The following is a 21227-nucleotide window of genomic DNA, read 5'->3' on the forward strand; positions in this document are numbered from 1 at the left end:
CTTTGGAAGCCGGTCTGACCTTAGCAGGATTCGTGTGCCCTGTGATTCGGTAATTTCCCTTTTAGGTACTTAGCCTAGAGTGTGTGCTGATGTGCACCTCACTGGAAATAACGGGATGGTTCCTTAAACCGCGGTCCCAGCCCACGGGCATGCAGACAAGGAAGGAAGCGAAGCACGGCTACATGAAATGGCAGAGGCATCTTTAAAAATATAGAGTACCAACCCCCCAAATACATATTGTGTGGTTTTGCATATAAACATTTAAAACAGGCAAACTTCAACTGTATTATATTCATGGATGCATTCTTTTTAAAAACTTTATTTATTGATTTGCTGTTCCATTTACTTATGCATTCAGTGGTTGCTTCCTGTGTGCTCCCAGACCCGGAATGGAACCCAGAAGCCTGGAGTATCTGGACGATGCTCTAACCACCTGAGCACAGGGCCAGGGCCTGGATGCATTTTTGGCTGCGAAAACTATGAAAAAAGAGCAAAGTAGTGATTCTCATAAAGTTAGGATAGTGGTCAGCTCTAGCAGGCAGGAAGGGCGGGGGTTTGGAGGAGGAGTACTTTTGAGATTTTATTTCCTGATTTTAATGCTGGCTACATATTTATTTTATAATGAACTATACATGTATGTATGTATAAAATATTTCACTATTAAAAAAGGCTTCAAAGAGGAGTAAAGAGGGGAAGTGTTGGGAATTCTATTCACATTAAAGCCACAAGTAGATCTGAATAACTGACTTCATCAAGGCTAGAATGCTTTAATACCAGTTGCCTAATAAATGATAGGGAGTACAGAAAATTGGAAAATTTCAACCTGCTTTTATTAGAGTGAGTTTTGTTGTTGGTTTTGTCCAGATTTTTCTTACTTGGAATGACCAAAGACTGAAATAATAAACACAGTTGGCAGTCAGAGTCCAAGCAGGAGACAGAAGTCATACCAGTTATTTTAATGGAAATACTTTAATATGAAGATTAACTGAAAAGTTGAAAAGGAAACGTAGGGATCACGGGAGTGGTAACTACAGGAAGCAAATACCACCCCTATTTCTGGGGAACACAGGGAGAGTTTGGAATTGCTAACGTTCAGAGGTTTGGAGGAAGGGGCAAGAGCTGGAATCCAGGCCTCTGCGGAGGAGGAAGTCCCAGGCGGACAGGTGCTGGCCTTTGGAAAGGTATGAGGCTGGCTCTGGGGTGTTGGGAGGACGGGAGTGAGCTGCTGGGACGGAGAAACACGGCCAGGGCGGCGGGGAGACAGAGAACCGGAGTCTCCGGCCTTGTAGGCCCCTCTGGCGCCCTCTACTGGCGGAGCCTAGCAAGGAGCTGCCTGGCCAAGGAGAGCTGAGTTTGCAGGTTTCCTGGGCATCAGGAGAGTCCATTACAAGTGTTTGAAGCTGAGAGAGAACGATTTACTAAGCAGCGCAGTAATACTCTGTTCTTCAAAATTCTTCAGGACCCAAGAGTCAAAGAGTGCATACAAACAAAATAAAGACGTAAAGTGCACTGTTTTTGCCTGCTGTAATGGTAATAATGATGATAATTTGCATATGAATAACATTTTCCAGAGTCTGCAAAGTGCTTCTGCATATATCTAATTAAGCGGTCTTTTAAAAATTTCTGTCTTTATTGTTGGAAGTATTACAAATGTCCCCCTTTTTCCCCCATTGACCCCCTCCACCACATACCCACCCCACTCCGGCCTTCCCCACACTATTGTCTGTGTCCATGGGTTAAGCATATATGCATATAAGTTCTTTGATTAATCTCTCCTCACCCACTCCCCCACCTCCACTTTCCCTCTAAGATTCCTCAGTCTGTTCCATGCTTCTATGTCTCTGGATCTATTTTGTTCAACGGTTTATCTTGTTCATTAGATTCCACATATGAGTGAGATCATGTGATACCTGTCTTTCTCTGACTGGCTTATTTTGCTTAGCATAATACTGTCCAGGTCCCAGCATGCTGTCCCAAAGGGTAAGGGATCCTTCATTTTTACAGCTGCATAGTATCCCATGGTACAAATGTCCGAGAAGATGTCAATCTGACCCTGAACTAACCAAAACACAAAGAATGAGAAAAACAAGCACAAAAATGATGACGATAGGCTAATAGTACTGAACTGATTTTAATCCTGCCCCACCCTTCGTCCATCTATCGCCTTAACTCCTAGCCTTCTCTCCCTTTCCTAATTTGCTTCTTATGATCTGCTTGCAAGCCCTTTCCTCAACCCCCTTCTCTCCTGGTCTAACAAACTTTTACTCAGCCTATAAGACCTTGCTCAGTTTCATCTCCTTCAGGAAGAATTTTCAGACAGTCTCCGAACACTGTCCTCATGACTCTTGGATAAGGCAGTTCTCAACCCCAGGCTGATCTGTCCACGAGGGTACACTTGGCAACATCTGGAGACATTTTCTGTTGTCATTACTCAGGGGAGTGCTACTGGCAACTAGTGCAGGGGTGTGGAAACTTTTTTCTGCCAAGGGCCATTTGGATATTTATAACATCATTTGCAGGCCATACAAAAATATCAACTCAAACAATTAACTCACCCCTAATGTGATGGCTGGAACTGCTTCTCTTTGGTGAGGCCTTGGCAGGGCCAGACCAAATGATTTCTCGGTCTGGATATGGACTACAGGCCAGACGTTCCCCACCCGATCTAGTGGGTAGAGGCCAGGGATGCTGCTAAACATCCTACAGTGCACAGGGAAGCCTCCACCACTACAACAAAATTATCCAGTTCAAAACATCAGTAGCGCTATGGCCCCAAAGTACCCAAGTGCACACTTACTTCTATCCACACGTGTATGGCACCTAATAGATGCTCAATAAACGTTGAAGAAAACCCACAATACCTTACACTCTAACACTTGAATAGAAGGAAGGTAAGTGTAGCCCATCACACCTTTTAACAGAGATATACTAGTGTATGACACATAACTGGGATGATTAGATAATTAATTAAAACCCAGTATACAATCGAGAATTTTTAAAAGGTGCTATTAATAAATACACTAGGACAATGGGTATAAAGGGTCACCTGGGAACTTGTTTAAAATGCATATTCTTGGGCAATACCCCAGACCTGCTAAATCAGAAGCTCTGGTGGTGAAGCCCAGCAATCTGTGTGTTAGCAAGCCCTCCAGGGGATCCTGACACAAATTCAAGTTTGAGAACAACTGGTTTAATGTATCCCTCCCCACAGTGCACTCTGGAACTCGAGTCCTGATAGATGCTACCCACACACAAGGTTTCTGCTCTCATACCATGAAGACTGCCCACTGCAGCACACTACGTCTCCCTGGAAACGAAACAAGCACATTACCAATAAAGGCTCCATCAAGTCTGCAAAGTTACTTGTTTTACTTTGCTTAAGCCAATGTTTCCTAAATATCCGATGACAAATCTTTATTTTCTTTTAGATGTATTGCTTATTTACATCCTGTAGAATGCACTTTGAGAATTGCTGGTCTAATAAAAGGATTAAAGCAAAATATCAAAAAAATGATTCTTCTGATGGCGCTAGTGTTGTTACTGATGACTCTAGTTTTCTCTTTATTTTCACTCTCAATCTTACTGTTCTTCAAACAACAAAATGTAGAGTTGACATCCAGACACACATGGACTAACCTTTAATTCTAGGCCAATGCCCAGGGTCTTTAAGGCTTCTGCTTGTAGATAAAAATATGTGCTGGAAACCTTCGCACATGTACCAATCCAAGTCTTTCTCTAAAGAACAAATAACAGGTTTCAGACATGTGCATTGCCAATTCACTCACAGTATGCTACTCCAGTTACAGCTGAGTTTTACCTCCTTTACTCACTGTGCGCTGCCCCACAGTAACCGGTTTCACCTAACTTACCCACTGTGTGCTGCCCCACAGTTACAGCTGTGTTTTACCTACTTTATTCACTGTAAGCTATTCCACAGCTACGGTTGTGTTTTATACATTATGAGTGGAATGCTTTTTTGTATCCCTGAATAGGGTTCCTATTCTCATATTCTCTTGTTTCCAACCTGGCATATTTGTCCGCAAAAGCTAAAGCTAAAGATTAGTTTTATAACTGATCAGATTTTATATTTTAAGTTATCTATTTTTTCTGAAATATTAATGTAAAAGGTAAAAAAATGAAGAGTCACCATGTTAAACAATTGAAAAAGTATTAAAATGCATCCTGCATGAACAGTGCCCAGTAGAATCCCAAATGAGGAATGCTCAGTGCTCAGCCACTGCTGCTTCCACTGCTTGGTCTGACTCACAGAGAAAGGCCACAGTGAGTGTTTGGAAAAGAAATGAAAAAAGCCAGGATAAAAACAAACAAACAAAAAGCCAGGATGCAGTGGTCCAGGTGGACAGGAAAGCACACCCCAAAACAAAGTGCTCAGTGGCATCCTGCTTTCCTACAAGTGGTTCTATGTTCTAGGGAGAAAATGAAAGCAAAGAAACCAATACTTATGGAGCTCTGCCTAGGTACCAGGTGCGTGCTAGGTATTGTAAACAGGTTATTTTCTTCCATCCTCAAAACTACCCTGAGAGGTCGTGAAGAAATCTGCCACCAGGATAGACAAGAGCTCCACATTTAAACAGAACTACCAGTTAAAGCAAATGCTGAAATCTGTGAAGACTCTTATGTTTTATCCCTCCCTTCTAGACAAATGCTGTACTTTTTGAAAAGTAGGTTATCAGTCTTTTTACACAGAGCTTCTAAAGTCTGTTGCTATGACTCCAAGGTCCCCTCTTCCTGCAGAATGTCATAGGACTGCTACTCCCCTCCCTTCCCTATGTCACAAGGCCTCCCCATCCCACTGACTAACCCAATTTCTGGAGAAGGTCTTAGGTTGTCCATGAGTAAAATAGAAAGCCTGTAATTTGATGCATCTCTCAAGCTGAAGTTGAGGGAATTCAGCTCTTCAGCCTGTGTACATGCGTCTCTTCCTCCTGAACATGCTCTAACTGCGTTAAATCAAAGTCTGGGTTCCTCGTCCATGTAACAAACGGTATCACCACTTTCATTTTACAGAGGAAGAAACTAAGGTCAAAGAGGTGACTATAAGACACCTGACATTTGACTTGGGGCACCTGAAGTTCCTGCGGCTATTTAAGTTCAAACTATGCATTTTAACTATTTACAAAGTTCAAGTCCAAATTAATCAGGCTTTACCCCAATAAAATTTAATTAAAATTAATCAGGTTTTAGCCTAATAAAAATAGTCACTGTTAAAGGTTAAACAGGAACAGAAGTTGGCATTAGGCTCTCTCTCTGTTATTCACCAGAGAATGTCAATGTGTCCCACACAGACAGTTCACTAACATTCACACACGTCTACTTCACGTGTGTGCCTCAGAGCTCCTCGTGCAGAAGGACTGTCATCAGTCTGGTTTCAGGCTCGAGCATCTGGTCCTAGGACATCAGTCACAGAAATAAAAAGCTTCAGAGAGACTTCACCTCAGATTCTTCTTAATAGTGGTTAATTATACGCACTCACTGGATTAATGAAAGAGACTACCTTTCAAAGCACACCCAGGCTGAGGCTATTTAAGGGAAAATAACCTTCCCTATTTTAAAAGGCTGTGTTCAAAATTCAATGTGAGAAATGGATTTCTAAAAGTTGAATGTCCAGTTTAACTCTCCTAATCTGACAATTCCAGCTGAATCTTTTCAGAAAATAGCATTTTCCTTTAAAGCACAGAGAATCATATTCATAACAGGTGATAAATATAGAACAGGAAAATATATGCCAAAAGATGAGAAGAGATGTGCTTCTTTTGTTATTGTTATTTTTTTGCATAATAGTTGCTCCACTGGAAAAACAAGTCAACAATAAGGAGGGTAAAAAGGACATGCTTTATGACTCTTGCTTCCAATGTCTCCACCAATGAAACCCACTGTAATTCCACTGTGGATGGCCTGCCTGCTTAAAATCCTGGCAACTTATCTAGAATCTATTTTATTATTTTTTAAATTTTATTTTTGTTTAAAATTAGAGTCTATTTTAATATTCCATTCCACATCCCAAGTCATGAAGGTGAGAGCCATGACTGAAGAATCCTTAGCACACGTGAAGAGTTTACCAAGTTTTTCTTTAAGTCCCCGGTTAATGGCTTATATTTTAATATAGGAATAGCCTCATGCTTAAAATTTCCTTAGATCTCTACAGAAAACAGAAACAAGTTACTAAAAAGATAGCTTTAGTCCCAGTCAGTTTGCCTCAGTGGTTAGAACGTCAGCAAGCGGACTAAAGGGCCCTGAGTGGATTCGATTCCAGCCAAGGGCACATACCTCAGTTGCAGGCTCGGTCCCTGTCCCTGACAGGTGTGAATGCTAGAGGCAGCCAACTGATGCCTCTCTCTCACATCAATGTTTCTCACTCTCTCTGAAAAGCAATGGGAAAAAGTCCTCAGGCGAGGATTAAAAATAATAAAACAAAGATAGCTTTACATCTCCCCAAATATATTTCCAAGCATGTTCTGGAAGTATAATGAACCAAACTGTGAGTGCCAGAACCAATAATGGTAACATTTTGGGAAAATTATATAAACTAGAACATTCTGATTAACCTTTTTGTTGCCTTTCCATTCAAAATTACTCTGTACCTAAAACAGTGCCTAGAATATAGTAAACACTGAATAAATGTCTGTCAAATGAATAAACTTTTATTTCAAATCACTTTTTGTTTCAAATCAACCCTACAGTCAAATATATCCACTTTTCTCTGCACCCAAAACACACTTTGGAATTAAAAAGATCTGTATTTATTGGAATCAGCAATGCCTAAGGTCCACACCCTACTTTTCTGTGCCTGAATAATACTCTAAAACAGCTTTACTTATGAAATTATAAAAGGACTACTTTTTATTTTTAATCAAACGTATAGGGTTTTGGAATGGCCAAATGCTGAGTACAAGTCATCCCAAAGTCTTCAATTCCAAGTCTTCTCAGGGGCTGGTACCTATAATTCTGGTTCTCTCTCTCTCTTACACACAGAGAGAAAAGTATTGTCTTTTAAAAATTTTTACAAATGCCTTTGTTTGCCTATATATTTCCCCTAATTGTTACACCAATAATATTATTTACAAATGAGCCACATTTTGCAAATGAGAACACAACGGCAATTTCCTGGAATTCAGGTCTAACACCTGGTCCACTGATCTGTCCACTTTTTACTGATACTGAAATAAAAATTTAGCCAGTGCTATATAACTATATAACCCTAAGAATTTGTTATTTATTCTAAATTCTATCCTTAAAAAAATATAAAAATGAATTACCTAATACTCTTAACATACTTACTCATAAATGTAAAAATACAGAAGCATGCTATATATTTTCCTTTAAACATATCTCCTGCTTCAGTAGTACATATAGGTGGAGTTATTTTCTTCTAAGTAATCAATACTTCATACCTTTGTTTAGTACCTTTAAATAATATGTAGGCATTTACTGTAGAAATGATTTTATTTGCAAATAATATATAGACATTCTACCCATAAATCTGATTTTCCAAAAGCAATTAGCTTTTTAAAAGAAAACCACATGAAAATTTTTAAAACACTCTGGATTCCTCTGCTTCTAAATCAATGCTGAGCTGGAAAAAAATAAAGCTTGTTCTGCCAGGAATCTCAAGTTAGAATTTTCTCCAAAGTGGAAATTATAGAGAGGAGTGCATTTCACCAACAGACTATTAGGCTCTCACCCCAACACCCACAACTGCCTATCCGAACAGCTGAATCACGTCAAAACAGTCTAAGAGATTTGGGCTTCAATATATGAGGCCATTATGTTCTTCTAAGATGTTAATAAAACAAAAGGGAAACGCTTGAAACCCCAACAAAAGATACTTGATGCTAATTTTCACTCAGATTAATACCTTGTTGTATCTCCATTTTTATAATGTTAAAAAGGGGAATATTTTTACTGAAAATTTTATTTGGTATGTCACTTGTCATGAAACTTGTCATCAGTTATTACATAAATGCTGCCCGGTGCCATTGTCCAAGTGGCATGACCATTTTATGTCCACATTTCACTCCTATATTTACAGAATTTTCATGATTTACCTAAGGTTTAACATTGAGATGCAATCTGGCATCCAAAATACGTTGTTTTGCAGATAGCAATGTAGAAGAGATGTTTTTAATAGCCTTTTCATCTGCATCACCTTATGTAAAAAATAAATCAATAATTTAGACACTCCAAGTCTCTAAGGAGATTTTCCAATGCTCTCGCAGAAACGGTTACAGTAAGACTGCCGGGAACAACTTCCATGTCCACGTCCTGCTGTAACTTCTGTGCCACCTGCTTGCCAGCTGCTTCCCTTTGCATGCAAAAGGGGCTCAGATGAGAGGAATGTTTTGCTTAACTCCTCTGATGTCCTGAACTTTGTGTAATTCTTCACTGCCCTTAAACCCGTTTCTTATAAACTTAGCTTGTCGTTTGTTTGGTCTCTTCGACTCTCTTCACTGCATCAATAGGTTTACTCCACAGCTCTCGCTGGTACCGGATGGGTTGATTTCTGTGTTTTTCAAATTCAAATGAATTCTCCACTGGAAGGTCTTTAGCAGTTGCTTTATGGAATGCTTTAGTCCATTTGACCTTTTGAGAATTGGACTTGTTTTTCAAGTTTTTATGACACTTGAATTTACAGAATCTGAACACCATGCCTCACTGCAGACAAACACCAGGCCATGGCCAGGGTACATGGGGCCGAACAGAAATAACACCTGTGAATATGCATGTTGAAATCGCTTGGGGACCCACCAACTAAATGCCAATAAAAAGTATTAAGTCTTGATGGAAAAAGGTGAAGATTTTTAACCAAGAGGGAGCATTTATATTTATATATTTCTCTAAATTCAGATATTTTTAAATTTTTATTTATTTTTATTTATTTATTTTTAAAATATATCTTTATTGATTTCAGAGAGAGGAAAGGAGAGGGGGAGAGAGAGATAGAAACATCAATGATGAGAGAGTCGTTGATCGGCTAGCCCGCAACTCGGGCATGTGCCCTGACCGGGAATCGAACCCTGATCGCCTGGATCCTAGGTCGATGCTCAACCGCTGAGCCACGCCTGGCCAGACCAGAGATTTAAAAAAATATATATATTTTTTTTAACAGTTTATGGAGATTTAATTCACATCATGTACAGCTGACCCACTTAAAATGTTCAGTTCACTGGCTTTTACCGTATTCACAGGTAAGTGCTTTTATCACCACTATCAATTTTTTAAAAATTTACCTTTAGCGTTGAAAGTATTACAGATGTCCCACTCTTTTTCCCCCATAGATCCCCTCCATCCCGAATCCGAGCCCCCGCCCCTGCCTCTGCCAAGGCCTTCCCCATACTATTGTCTGTGTCCACAGGTTATGCATTTATGCACATGAATTCTTTGATTAATCTCTCCCCACCCGCCCACTCATCCCCACCTTCCCTCTCAGATTTCTCAGTCTGTTCCATGCTTCTATGTCTCTGGATCTGTTTTGTTCATCAGTTTATTTTGTTCGTTAGATTCCACATGAGTGAGATCATGTGATACTTGTCTTTCTCTGACTGGCTCATTTCACTTAGCATAATGCTCTCTAGTTCCCTCCATGCTGTCCCAAAGACGGATAAGAGATCCATTTTTTTACAGCTGCATAGTATCCCATGGTGTAAATGTCCCACAGCTTTTTTATCCACTTATCTACTGATGGGCACTTGGGCTGTTTCCAGATCTTAGCTATTATAAATTGTGCTGCTAAGAACATAGGAGTGCAAATGTTACTTCTGATTGGTGTTTCAGAATTCTCAGGATATATTCCTAGAAGTGGGGTCACTGGGTCCAAACGCAGTTCCATAGTTAATTTTTTGAGGAATCTCCATACTATTTTCCATAGTGGCTGCACCAGTCAGCTTTCCCACCAGCAGTGCACTAGGGCTCCTTTTTCTCCACACCCTCACCAGCACTTGTCATTTGTGGATGGTAGCCATTCTGACAAGTGTGAGATAATATCTTATTGTCATTTTAATTTGCATCTCTCAGATGCTTAGTGACTTTGAGCATTTTTTTCATCTGTCCCTTAGCCATTTGTATGTCCACTTTGGAGAATTGTCTATTTAGGTCCTTTGCCCATTTTTTAATTGGATTGTTTGTCTTCCATTTGTTAAGCTTGTATGAGTTCCTTGTACATTTTGGATATTAACTCATCAGATGTGTCCTTGGCAAGTATGTTCTCTCATACAGTGGGCTCCCTTTTTGTTTTGCTGGTTTCTTTTGCCGTGCAGAAGCTTTTTATTTTTATGTAATCCCATTTATTTATTTTCTCCTTTGTTTCTCTTGACCTAGGAGATGTATCGGAGATGGCTGAGATTTTGCTGCCTACGTTTTCCTCTAGGATTTTTATGGTTTCATGTCTTACATTTAAGTCTTTTATGCATTTTGAGTTTATTCTTGTGTATGGTATAAGTTGGTGGTCTAGTTTCATTTTTTTTGCATGTACCTGTCCAATTTTCCCGATAGCATTTATTGAAGAGACTATCTTTACTCCATTGTATGCTCTTGCCTCTGTCAAATATTAATGACCATAATGGCGTGGGTCAATTTCTGGTGTCTCTGTTCTGTTCTGTTGATCTATATGCCTGTTCTTGTGCCAGTACCAGCCTATTTTGATGACAATGGTTTTGTAGTATAGTTTAAAAAGCCATCTATACAAAGCCATCTATACAATGGCTTTTTAGTATAGATCCGGTATTGCGATCCCTCCAACTTTGTTCTTCTTTCTCAAGATTGCTGTGACTATTCAGGGTCTTTTTTGGTTCCATATACATTTTTGGAGTATTTGTTCTAGGTCTGTGAAATATGCTGTTGGTATTTTAATAGGGATTGCACTAAACATATCGATTGCTTTGGGTAGTATGGACATTTTAATAATGTTAATCCTTCCAATCCATGAACTCAGTACATTCTTCCACTTGTTTATATCTTCTTCTATTTCTTTTTGCAACGTCCAGTAGTTTATGAGTACAGGTCTTTTACATCGTTGGTTAAGTTTATTCCTAAGTATCTTAATTTTTTTGTTGCAATGGTAAATGGGATTTTTTTTTTTTAGTGTCTCTTCCTGAGAGATCACTATTGGTGTATGAAAATGCCATCGATTTCTGGGTGTTAATTTTGTATCCTGCTACATTGCCAAATTCATTTATTAAATCTAGTAGTTTTTTGGTGGAGTCTTTAGGATTTTCTATGTACAATATCATGTCATCTTTAAATAATGACAGTTTTACTTCCTCTTTTCCAACTTGGATGCCTTTTATGTTTTCTTCTTGTCTGATCGCTGTGGCAAGGATTTCCAGTACTATGTTGAATAATAGTGGTGAAAGTGGACACCCATCTTGTTCCTGTTCTTAGGGGAAATGCTTTTAATTTTTGCCCATAAAGTAGGATGTTGGCTGCAAGTTTGTCATATATGGCCTTTATTATTTTGAGGTATGATCCCTCTATTCCCACTTTGCTGAGAGTTATCAAAAATGGGTGTTGAATTTTGTCAAATGATTTTTCTGGGTCTATTGATATGTTCATGTGATTTTTGCCTTTCAGTTTGTTTATGTGATGTATCACATTTATTGATTTGCAAATATCATACCAGCCTCGAATCCCTGGAATAAATCCCACTTGGTCATGATGTATGATCCTTTTAATATATTGCTGGATCTGATTTGCTAATATTTTGTTGAGGATTTTAGTATCTATGTTCATCAAGGATATTGGCCTGTAATTCTCCTTCTTTGTAGTGTCTTTATCTGGTTTTGGAATCAGGATAATGCTGACCTCATAAAAAGAGCTTGGAAGTGTTCCTTCCTTTTGGATTTTTTGCAATAGTTTGAAGAGGATAAGTGCTAGTTCTTCTTTGAGTACTTGGTAAGATTCCCCTGTGAAGCCATCCAGACCAGGACTTTTGTGTGCTGGGAGTTCTTCTATTACTGCTTCAATCTCATCAGTTGCCATTGGCCCATTCAGGTTCTATGATTGTTCCTGACTTAACTTTGGAAGATTGTATTTTCCTACAAATTTGTCCATTTCACCCACATTATCCAGCTTGTTGGCATATAGTTGTTCACAGTATTTTCTTACAATCCTTTGTATTTCTGTGGTGTCAATTGTTACTTCACCTTTCATTTCTAGTTTTATCTGGCTTCTCTCTCTTTGTTTTTTGATGAGTCTGGCTAAAGATTCATCAATCTTGTTTATCTTTTCAAAGAGCCAGTTCTTGGTTTCATTGATCATTTGTTTTTTGTTTTTTTTTTTGTTGTTGTTTTTTTTTTTTAGTCTCTATGTCATTTATTTCTGCTTTAATCTTTATTATTTCCTTTCTTCTACTTACTCTGGGCTTTTCTTATTGTTCTCTTTCTAAGTCTTTAAGTTGTAGGGTTAGTTGATTAAGTTTTTCTTGTTTTTTTGAGGTAGGCCTGTAGTGCTATGAACTTCCCTCTGGGGACTGCTTTCATTGTGTCCCATAGATTTGGGGTTGTTGTGCGTTCATTTTCATTTGTTTCCAGGAAGTTTTTTATTTCTTCCTTGATCTTATTGGTAACCCACTCATAGTTTAATAACATGCTATTTAAGCCTCCAAGTGTTTGAATATTTTTGAGCGTTCTTACCGTTGTTGATTTCTAATTTCATGCCATTGTGATCCAGGAAGATGACTGATATGATTCCAGTCTTCTTGAACTTGTAGAAACTTGTTTCATGCGCTAACATTTGGTCTTTGAGAATGTCCCATGTACACTTGAGAATAATGTATATTCTGCAGCTTTGGGGCGAAATGTTCTATAACTGTCAATTAAATCCATCTGATCTAGTGTGTCATTTAGGGTCACTGTTTCCTTGCTAATTTTTGTCTTGAAGATCTATCTAGTGATGTCAGTGGGGTGTAAAAGTCCCCTTCTATGATTGTATTGCTTTCCATCTCTTTCTTTAAGTCCTCCAGAAGGTTTTTGTTATATACTGGGGTGCTCCTATATTGGGTGTGTATATGTTTATAAGGGTTATATCCTCTTGTTGTATCCATCCCTTTAATATTATGAAGTAGCCTTCTTTGTCTATTTTTATGGCCTTCATTTTGAAGTCTATTTTGTCATATATGAGTATTGCTATCTCTGCTTTCTTTTTTCGTTTCCATTTGCATGGAAACATTTTTTCCATTCCCTCACTCTCATCCTGTGTCTTTTGTTCTGAGGTGGGTCTCTTGTAGACAGCATATATATGGGTCATGTTTTAACCATTCAGTTACCTTATATCTTTTGATTGGAGCACTTAATCCATTTACATTCATAGTTATTATTCACAGGAACTTATTTATTGCTATTATTCTTATTTTATTTTTAAAATATTACAGATGTCCCTTTTTCTCCCCAATGACCCGTTCCAACCCGTCCCATCCCCCTCCCCACCCCTCTCCCCACCATTGTCCGTGTCCTTGAGTTGTGCATATATGCATATAAATTCTTTGGTTACTCTCTCCCCCTCCACCCACCCGCCCTCCTCCATCCCTCTAACATTCGTCAGTCTCATCTATGCTTCCATGTCATTGAATCTATTCTGTTCATCAGTTTATTAAGTTCTTTAGATTCCACATATAAGCGAGATCATGTGATGTTTGTCTTTTGCTGCCTGGCTTATTTCACTTAGCATAATTTTCTCCAGGTCCATCCATACTGTCCCAAAGGGTACGAGATTCTTCTTCTTTATGGCTGCGTAGTATTCCATGGTGTAAATGTCCCACAACTTTTTTATCCACTCATCTACTGATGGGCACTTGGGCTGTTTCCAGATCTTAGCTATTATAAATTGTGCTGCTATGAACATCGGGGTACATATATTCTTTCTGATTAATGTTTCAGGATCCTTAGGATACATTCCTAGGAGTGGAATCACTGGGTCAAAAGGTAGCGCCATTTCTAATTTTTTGAGGAACCTCCATATTGTTTTCCATAGTGGTTGCACCAGTCTGCATTCCCACCAGGAGTGTACTCGGGTTCCCCTTTCTCCACAAACTCGCCAGCACATGTTGTTTGTTGATTTGTTGATGGAGCCATTCTGACAGGTGTGAAGTGATACCTCATTGTGGTTTTAATTTGCATTTCTCTGATGATTAGCAACGTTGAGCATTTTCTCCTGTGTCTTTTGGCCATTTGTATGTCCTCTTTGGAGAAGTGTCTATTCAAGTCCTTTGCCCATTTCTTAATTGGGTTGTTTGTCTTCCTCTTGTTGAGTAATATGAGTCCTTTGTACACTTTGGAAATTAGCTATTATTATTCTTTATGCCTGTGTTGTTCCCTCTCTCTACTTCTTCTTACAGCAGTCACTTTAACATTTCTTAAAGTGGTGGTTTGGTGGTACTGAACTCCTTTAGCCTTTTTTAGTCTGGGAAGCTCCTTCTATTTCACCATCTATTTTGAATGATAGTCTTGCTGGATAGGGTAGTCTTGGTTTCAGATCCTTGTTTTGCATTACCTTGACTACTTCATGCCTTTCCCTTCTGGCCTGTAGAGTTTCTGATGAGAAATCAGCTGACAGCCTTATGGGAGCTCCTTTGTAAGAAACAGATTGCTTTTCTCTTGCTGCCTTTAAGATTCTCTCTTTGTCTTAAATTTTTGGTATTTTAATTATGATGTGTCGGCATGGGCCTCTTTGGGTTCTTCTTGCTGAGATGCTCTGTTCCCCCTGAAGCTGTGTGACTTTTTCCTTGAACAGGTTAGGGAAGTTTTCTGCCATTATTTCTTCAAACAGGTTCTCTATCCCTTGCTTACCTTCTTCCCCTTCTGGCACTCCCTGTGATGCAAATATTGTTACATTTCATGTTGAGTATGATGTTGGCTGTAGGTTTGTCATATGGCCTTTATTATGTTGACATATGATCCCTCTAGTCCTGCTTTGCTGAGTTTTTATTGAAAATGGGTGTTGGATTTTGTCAAGTGCTTTTTCTGGGTCTATTGATATGATTATGTGATTTTTGTCTTTCAATTTATGTGATGTATCACATTTTGTCTTTCAATTTATGTGATGTATCACATTTATTGATTTGCAAATATTGTACCATGTTGTCCCACAGCTCCCTTAAACTGTCCTCCTGTTTTTTAATTGTTTTCTTTTTTTGGTTCTCTGATTTTTTTCTACTGTCATCTAATTCATTGATCCGATCCTCAGCTTCTACTAATCTGGGGTTTATTCCTTCCAATGTATTTTTTATTTTTCCTATGTCATTCTTAATTTTCTTCATAGTTTTTGTATCTTTTCTCATGCTGTTGAGCATCCTTACAACCAGTATTCTGAACTCTATTATCTGATAGATTGCTTATCTCCATTTCATTTATCACTTCTTCTGGAGAATTCTCTTATTCTTTCATTTGGGCTTTTTGTCTCCCTATTTTGGCTGCCTGTTTGGGTTTGTTTCAATGCATTAGATAGATCTGCTAGGACTCCCAGTCTTTTTGGAGGGTCTCTGGTGCATGCCAATGTCAGACTTTGTTTGTGACTGGCCTTGAGTACCCTGTTTGGAGCTATCAACAATCCATAGATTGTGCTTCCCTCTGCTGGGGCTGGGTGCATTTGGACAGGAACAGGATGCACACCAAAGTCTGCCTTTCCAAGCCCCAGGTCCAGAAGTAGGTCAGGCAAAGACCCAAATCTCCCAGTGAACCACCTTTGCCTGTAGGCTGATTAACCTGATTGTCTTAATGAGCCAAAAGCTGTAGACCACAGCAAGAAATAAACTCCACAGCGTGGGGTGAGAAGTTTAACAATGGGTGGGGAAACTGCTTCCCCCTCAGGCAAAAGCTGCAGTATGATGTCCTCTGCAGTATGGGGGAATGACTCAGCATAGGCATCCAGATGGCTGCCCTCTGAGCTCTATCCCCAGAGCCAGCACCTCTAGATTCTCCTAGATCTAGTCCACTCTGCCCTCCCTCCACCAGAGCCCAAGGTGATTGGCTGCACATGAAATTTTATGTGTTGGCGTTGCTTTATGAGGGTGCCTACATTTCTAGCCATCTCTCCCTGGCAGAGAGAAACCCTGGTGCTTTTCACAGTCAGTTATTATGTGGGCACCTTTCTCAGTTCTGATGCTCTGGGCTGGGAAGCCTAGCTTGTGGTTTAGACCCCAGAGTTATCCGTGGAAACCCCCCACAGCTGAGATATCCCTCCAGAACTTCATCTGCTGCCTGTGGGATCTTGGCCAGCCCTCTTGTGCCTCTGCACTTCCTAATTGTCTCTATGTGGTCTCCACTTTAGGTCCCTGGTTATGAGGGTGCTCTCCAGCTAGTTTTCTGTTGATTATTCAGGGTGGTTTTTCTATATATTAGTTGTAATTCCAGTTTGGTCCTAGGAGAGTATCTGTGTAGCTTCCACTTAATCCACCGCCATCTAAATTTAGAGATTTAGAATGCAATGGATCTCCAGCTTTAGTGTAACTCGGTTGGAGAGCTGTCCCGTGCACTGAAGGGTCCCGGGTTCGATTCCCAGTTGGAGCACATACCCAGGTTGTGGGCTGGATCCCCGGTTGGGGCTCGTACAGGAGGAAATGGACTGATGTTTCTCTCTCTCACATCAATCTTTCTCTCTCTATCCCTCTCCCTTCCACTCTTTCTAAAATCAATTAAAAAAAAATAAATAACAAAGAATAAAATAACAGTCTCTAACAACAGAATTTTTGGAGTGCATTCTCTCCAGTCACAGATGCCATATTCAAAGCAGTTCTGATGGTCTGGATTGGCCACAGTAAGAACATAAGACAGGTCAGAATCCACACCACACAGTTACCCAACAGAAAAAGGTAAAAATTCTAAAGAATAGGCAAGGAAGAAATGCTTAAGATCTGGACTAGACAAAACGTGAAATAACTAAAGGTAGAAAAAGCTAAACATGCAAACTGGAGCTATAATTAAGTTAATGAATTGATTATACTGTGGACTATTATACAGTCAACTTAAATGTCCACAAATGCTAAGAAGGACACAGAGAAATCCTTAATTTAAGACAGGAGATTCAATAGCACTCACCCACATTTCCTTTCCCTTCCCACACATAGAAAAAAGAGACTAAGTGGAAGCACTGAAATGTTGTGTGTTGAGATTATTGGTGATTTTAACTTTCAACTTCATACTTCCCACTTTTCTACAATAAATCCGTTCTCATAATCATAAAAATCCATTAAACTCACACAATTGTAGCCTACGCCTTGTTAAATACTCACAAAATACTTTCAAAAATATCTATTGTACAAATTGGCCAGATTTAAGGCCTGAAAAAGGTTTTTCTGTGTAAAATATACCAAGAGGAATTTCTAATTTACCAATCCAGTAGGACTTTTTCCAAATTTTAGAGAATATCCAGAGCTTAAGAATGGTATACAGAGTAAGATGAAAGGCAATGAAAGGGGCAGAAAAATAAGGAAAGTTGTACCATAACTTCTATTCTTCGTAGGTGTAACTACTGTCTCATTAGCCACTCCCGCCCACTGGATTTCAACACCTCCACACTACAATATCACACTCCAGGGAGCACCTGTCACATCATACTTTATATGAAGACCATGTCTACATTGCCAGGAAGCCAAGAGTAACCACTGAGGTTGGAAAACACATTGTTTGTCTACCACAAGGAAGGCACTACATTCCTGGCCTGTATAAATTTGTCACTACATTCATCACAAGTTACTCCATTCAGGCTGACCGTCTTTCAAATGTGGAACTAGGCAGTGGTATTAGGATCTTTCAAGTAAAAAAAATAACTGCAGCAGATTTTATCAGACAGAAACGAATGGAAATGTTATCAAAGACAGAAATAAAAGAAGCAATTAGTTAATAGTTTAATTTCTACAAACATAGTATGATGACTTCATCTGCTATTGGCAAAAGGTCCAAGTAGACACGTCCTTCCTTCACTGTGTTCACATCCGCACTGCTGTGCAGACGCATTGGTGAGTAAATGCCAGTGCTTAACGTGCATCAAAGCAGACAGGATCAAATGACACATATTCAAAGTATAAAACTTGGTGCGTATCACAGCAATCAAGATAATGAACAGCCTTAGCCAGTTTGGCTCAGTGGTTAGAGCATCGGCCCATGGAACAAAGGGTCTCAGTTTCAGTTCTGGCCAAGGGCAGGCACCTCAGCTGCAGGCTTGATCCCAGGCCCCGGTCAGGGCATGTGTGGGAGGGAACCAATCGATGTTTCTCTCCCTCTCCCTTTCACTCTCTCTGAAAAGCAATGGAAAAAATATCCTCGGGTAAGGATTAAAAAAAAGAAAAGATAATGAACAGATCACCCCAACCACTCCATCAGAGGAGCACTTATCTTTTAGATATTCTGTGTGACTAAATGGAATTAGAAATAAGAACTTCCACTGCAGACAGACCAATGATTGTCTCAAGGAGCAGCTTTTGTGATTGAGTTGCAAGCTAAACTAACCACTTTTCTCAAGGGGAAAAAATTTTTTTTTTACTTGTTTCATATATTTTTTCTGTGTTTTTAGTTGTTTAGGATAGGAAGGTACATCTGGTTCCTACAACTCCATCTTGGCCAGAAGCAGAAGTCTACAGTTACTTTTATCTGTCCCAAATGTGCCTTACTTAAGCTGGTGTGGTAAAGATAGTATCTGCTCCTTCCTAGCTCTGTAGACTCTGAGCAAATCTTTTTCCAGAGAGAAGAGTCCTGGCATGTTTAGCCTGTCCAATAGGCAGGTTGCCCACACCCTTGATTATTTTGGTCATATTGCCCTGAAGGTGTGTAACCAGAATAGGACCTAGCATTTCCAGTGGGAAGGTAGCCTCATTTATCAAGGCCATGCAGGACAGTGTGACACTCTCTACTTTAAGAGGCAGGTGTGGTGGGGTAAAATGAGCACTGGAATCAGAAGACTCAGGTTCAAGTCCTGGCTTTGTACTTGTGTGACTTTGGCAAACTCACTCAATTGGTGACCCCTACTTGCTCCATCTATAGATAGGCATAATAGTATATCTCACAGGCTGTTATGAGGAGGAAATTAAATACTGGGTAAGAAAACACTTGGCAATGTGTAAGGTACTGTACAAAGATAAAATAATAATAAGCATATTTCCAATACTCCCACCAGTCCTCAATCTAACATTCCATCTTCCAAGCCTCTAAGCAAAACACATTAAAAACTCTTAAATAAGTATTAACTAAGAAAAAGAAATGTATCATCTTCTAAGCACAGTTTTAATTATTTTTCCTTAGACTATACAGTCCGAATCAGGAAATCACTTATATATATATGGTTCAACATAATTTCAAAAAGTCACCCTAAATCTAATTTACAAATTCCTTCACCTTTGTATAAGCACTTGAAGACTACTTACATTCTTGGAATTGGAACATCGCAAGACTGATAAAAACAGATCAATTCTTTGCCCCATATCAGGCTGAAACTGCAATATTTAAAACATAAACAAATTCATAGATGAGATCTGTTACTTACTTCTGTAATGTTGTAGCAAAAAGTACAAATAATATTTGCCTTCATCAGTTAAGACCCCAAGAGACAGCAGCACACTTAGGTACAGTGTTCTCTGAACTGTTACTGCAGGAGAAGAGGAAAACCACATTCAGTACATTGTACCTAAACAGTGCAGTCTGACTAGAGGGTTACCTGCCATTTACCCCATAAATAAAAAATCATAGAAAATATGAGAGGTTATTTATAAGTGCGGCAAATAGTTCAGTTTCTTGAGCAGTTTGAAACGGAATTAAACTATTAAAGTTTCTAAAATATACAATGGGTGAGGGAAAACATGAAAAGGTGATAGGGGTCAAATAGAAAAAAGATTGAGTAAGTAAAACTCCTTGAAAATGCTGTGATTAAAAAAGATGACAAGCCCCGGCTGGTGTGGCTCAGTTGGCCGGTCATCGTCCTCTGTACTGAAAGGTTGCAGGTTCAATTCCTGGTTGGGGGCACATGCCCAGGTTGGGGGGTTGTCCCCAGAGGGGGCGGGGCAGTGCATGAGGAAGCCAATAGATGTTTTACTCTCGCATGGATGTTCCTCCTCTCCCTCTCCTTTCCTCTCTCTCTAAAAAGCAATCGAAATAAAAAAAAATAAAAAGATGACAAGATTTAAGTATAGAGAAGACTTAAAAAATTATAAATAGCATGCCATTTGGAACTTCCTCAAGGACTCTGAAAACACCTACTTACCACAAAGATACTAGGTTTTCATCAGAGTTGTTTCATGTTCTGATTTACGCATTCAGCACTGTAAGGAGTGTCAACTATCCATGTACTAGGCATTTAACTAGGAGGCGAGGGCTGAAGGTGAGCAAACCAGACAGATCCCTGCTTACTGCACATACAGATTAGGGGCGCGTCACAAGGACCTACAGGCGTTACCCACCCGTCACTCAAACACCTGCTGAGCATCAGCAGTGAGCAAGGCTTCCATCCCCGCGGCGCTTCCAGAGACGCCCAGGCTGGCGCTCAATCCCTGACCCCCAGCTCTTGGAGCCTGGCATTATCCTTGATCTAATTAATACCATCAAAGGATGCATCTCATGTAGGACGTCAAAAATGAACGCCAGATTTGTTTTGGCTAGTTGGTAACGTTTTCATGAACCCCGGATTGAGAGCTATCTGGGGCCCTGCACCAGCCCGGGGCGAGGATTCCCAGGGACTGGCGGGGATTTCTGGGGCCAAGCCGCCAGACGGAGCCTCGTGGCACACAACCTCCCCGCCCCCCCAGCGCACCCTCAGGGGCTCTCAGCCCACCCACCCTTCTCCACAGCCTCTTCCAGGAGACCCGGCCTCTCCCCCAAGGACACCCCCGCGCCCGCCCGCGCCCTCCCTCCCCCGCCCTCCCGCAGCCTCCGCCCGCTCGCCCTCCCTCCCCCGCCCTCCCGCAGCCCCCGCCGGCCCGCCCTTCCGCCAGCGCCCAGCGGCGGCCGCACAGCCGGGGGCGGCCCCAGCCCCTCCTCCGCCCCGCGGTGCGGACGCGCCCGCTCACCGCCTCCTTCAGGCCCCGGGCCGCGCCGCCGCCGCCCCCCACGCCGCCGGGGCCGTTACCGGGGCAGCGAGCGCAGCTTCCGGGAGCGGCGGGAGCGGCTGCGCGGCCGGAAACCGCGACCCTGACTTAGGGTTCCGGGCGCCTGCGCCGCGGGGAAGCCTCCGCTCGCTCCCCGGCGAAGTCCCCAGATCCCGCGCCCCCTCCCAGAAGCGTCCCTTTCCAAGTC

At 40.6% G+C, this 21227-nt stretch overlaps 1 long non-coding RNA gene and 1 pseudogene across 8 annotated transcripts; both read right to left on the reverse strand.

Moving 5' to 3' along the window:
- Positions 1-234: 234 nt before the first annotated feature.
- On the reverse strand, positions 235-20481 carry LOC148090776 (uncharacterized). Of its 8 annotated transcripts, XR_015716234.1 has the most exons (5): positions 19486-20481; positions 6289-6382; positions 4823-6160; positions 3637-3735; positions 951-1453 (listed from the first exon to the last, which is right to left on the reverse strand). It is a non-coding gene; the product is annotated as an uncharacterized LOC148090776 (long non-coding RNA). The 8 variants fall into 8 exon arrangements; XR_015716233.1 differs by lacking the exons at positions 6289-6382; positions 19486-20481 and adding an exon at positions 235-477 and having other exon boundaries at positions 1091-1453; positions 4823-6262; XR_015716235.1 differs by lacking the exon at positions 6289-6382.
- Positions 6391-9098, reverse strand: LOC107540602 (putative ribosome biogenesis protein RLP24 pseudogene; annotated as a pseudogene).
- Positions 20482-21227: the final 746 nt, after the last annotated feature.

The sequence above is a fragment of the Miniopterus natalensis genome, chromosome 20 (assembly GCF_054644295.1).
Source record: "Miniopterus natalensis isolate mMinNat1 chromosome 20, mMinNat1.hap1, whole genome shotgun sequence".
Taxonomy (NCBI): Eukaryota; Metazoa; Chordata; class Mammalia; order Chiroptera; family Miniopteridae; genus Miniopterus; species Miniopterus natalensis.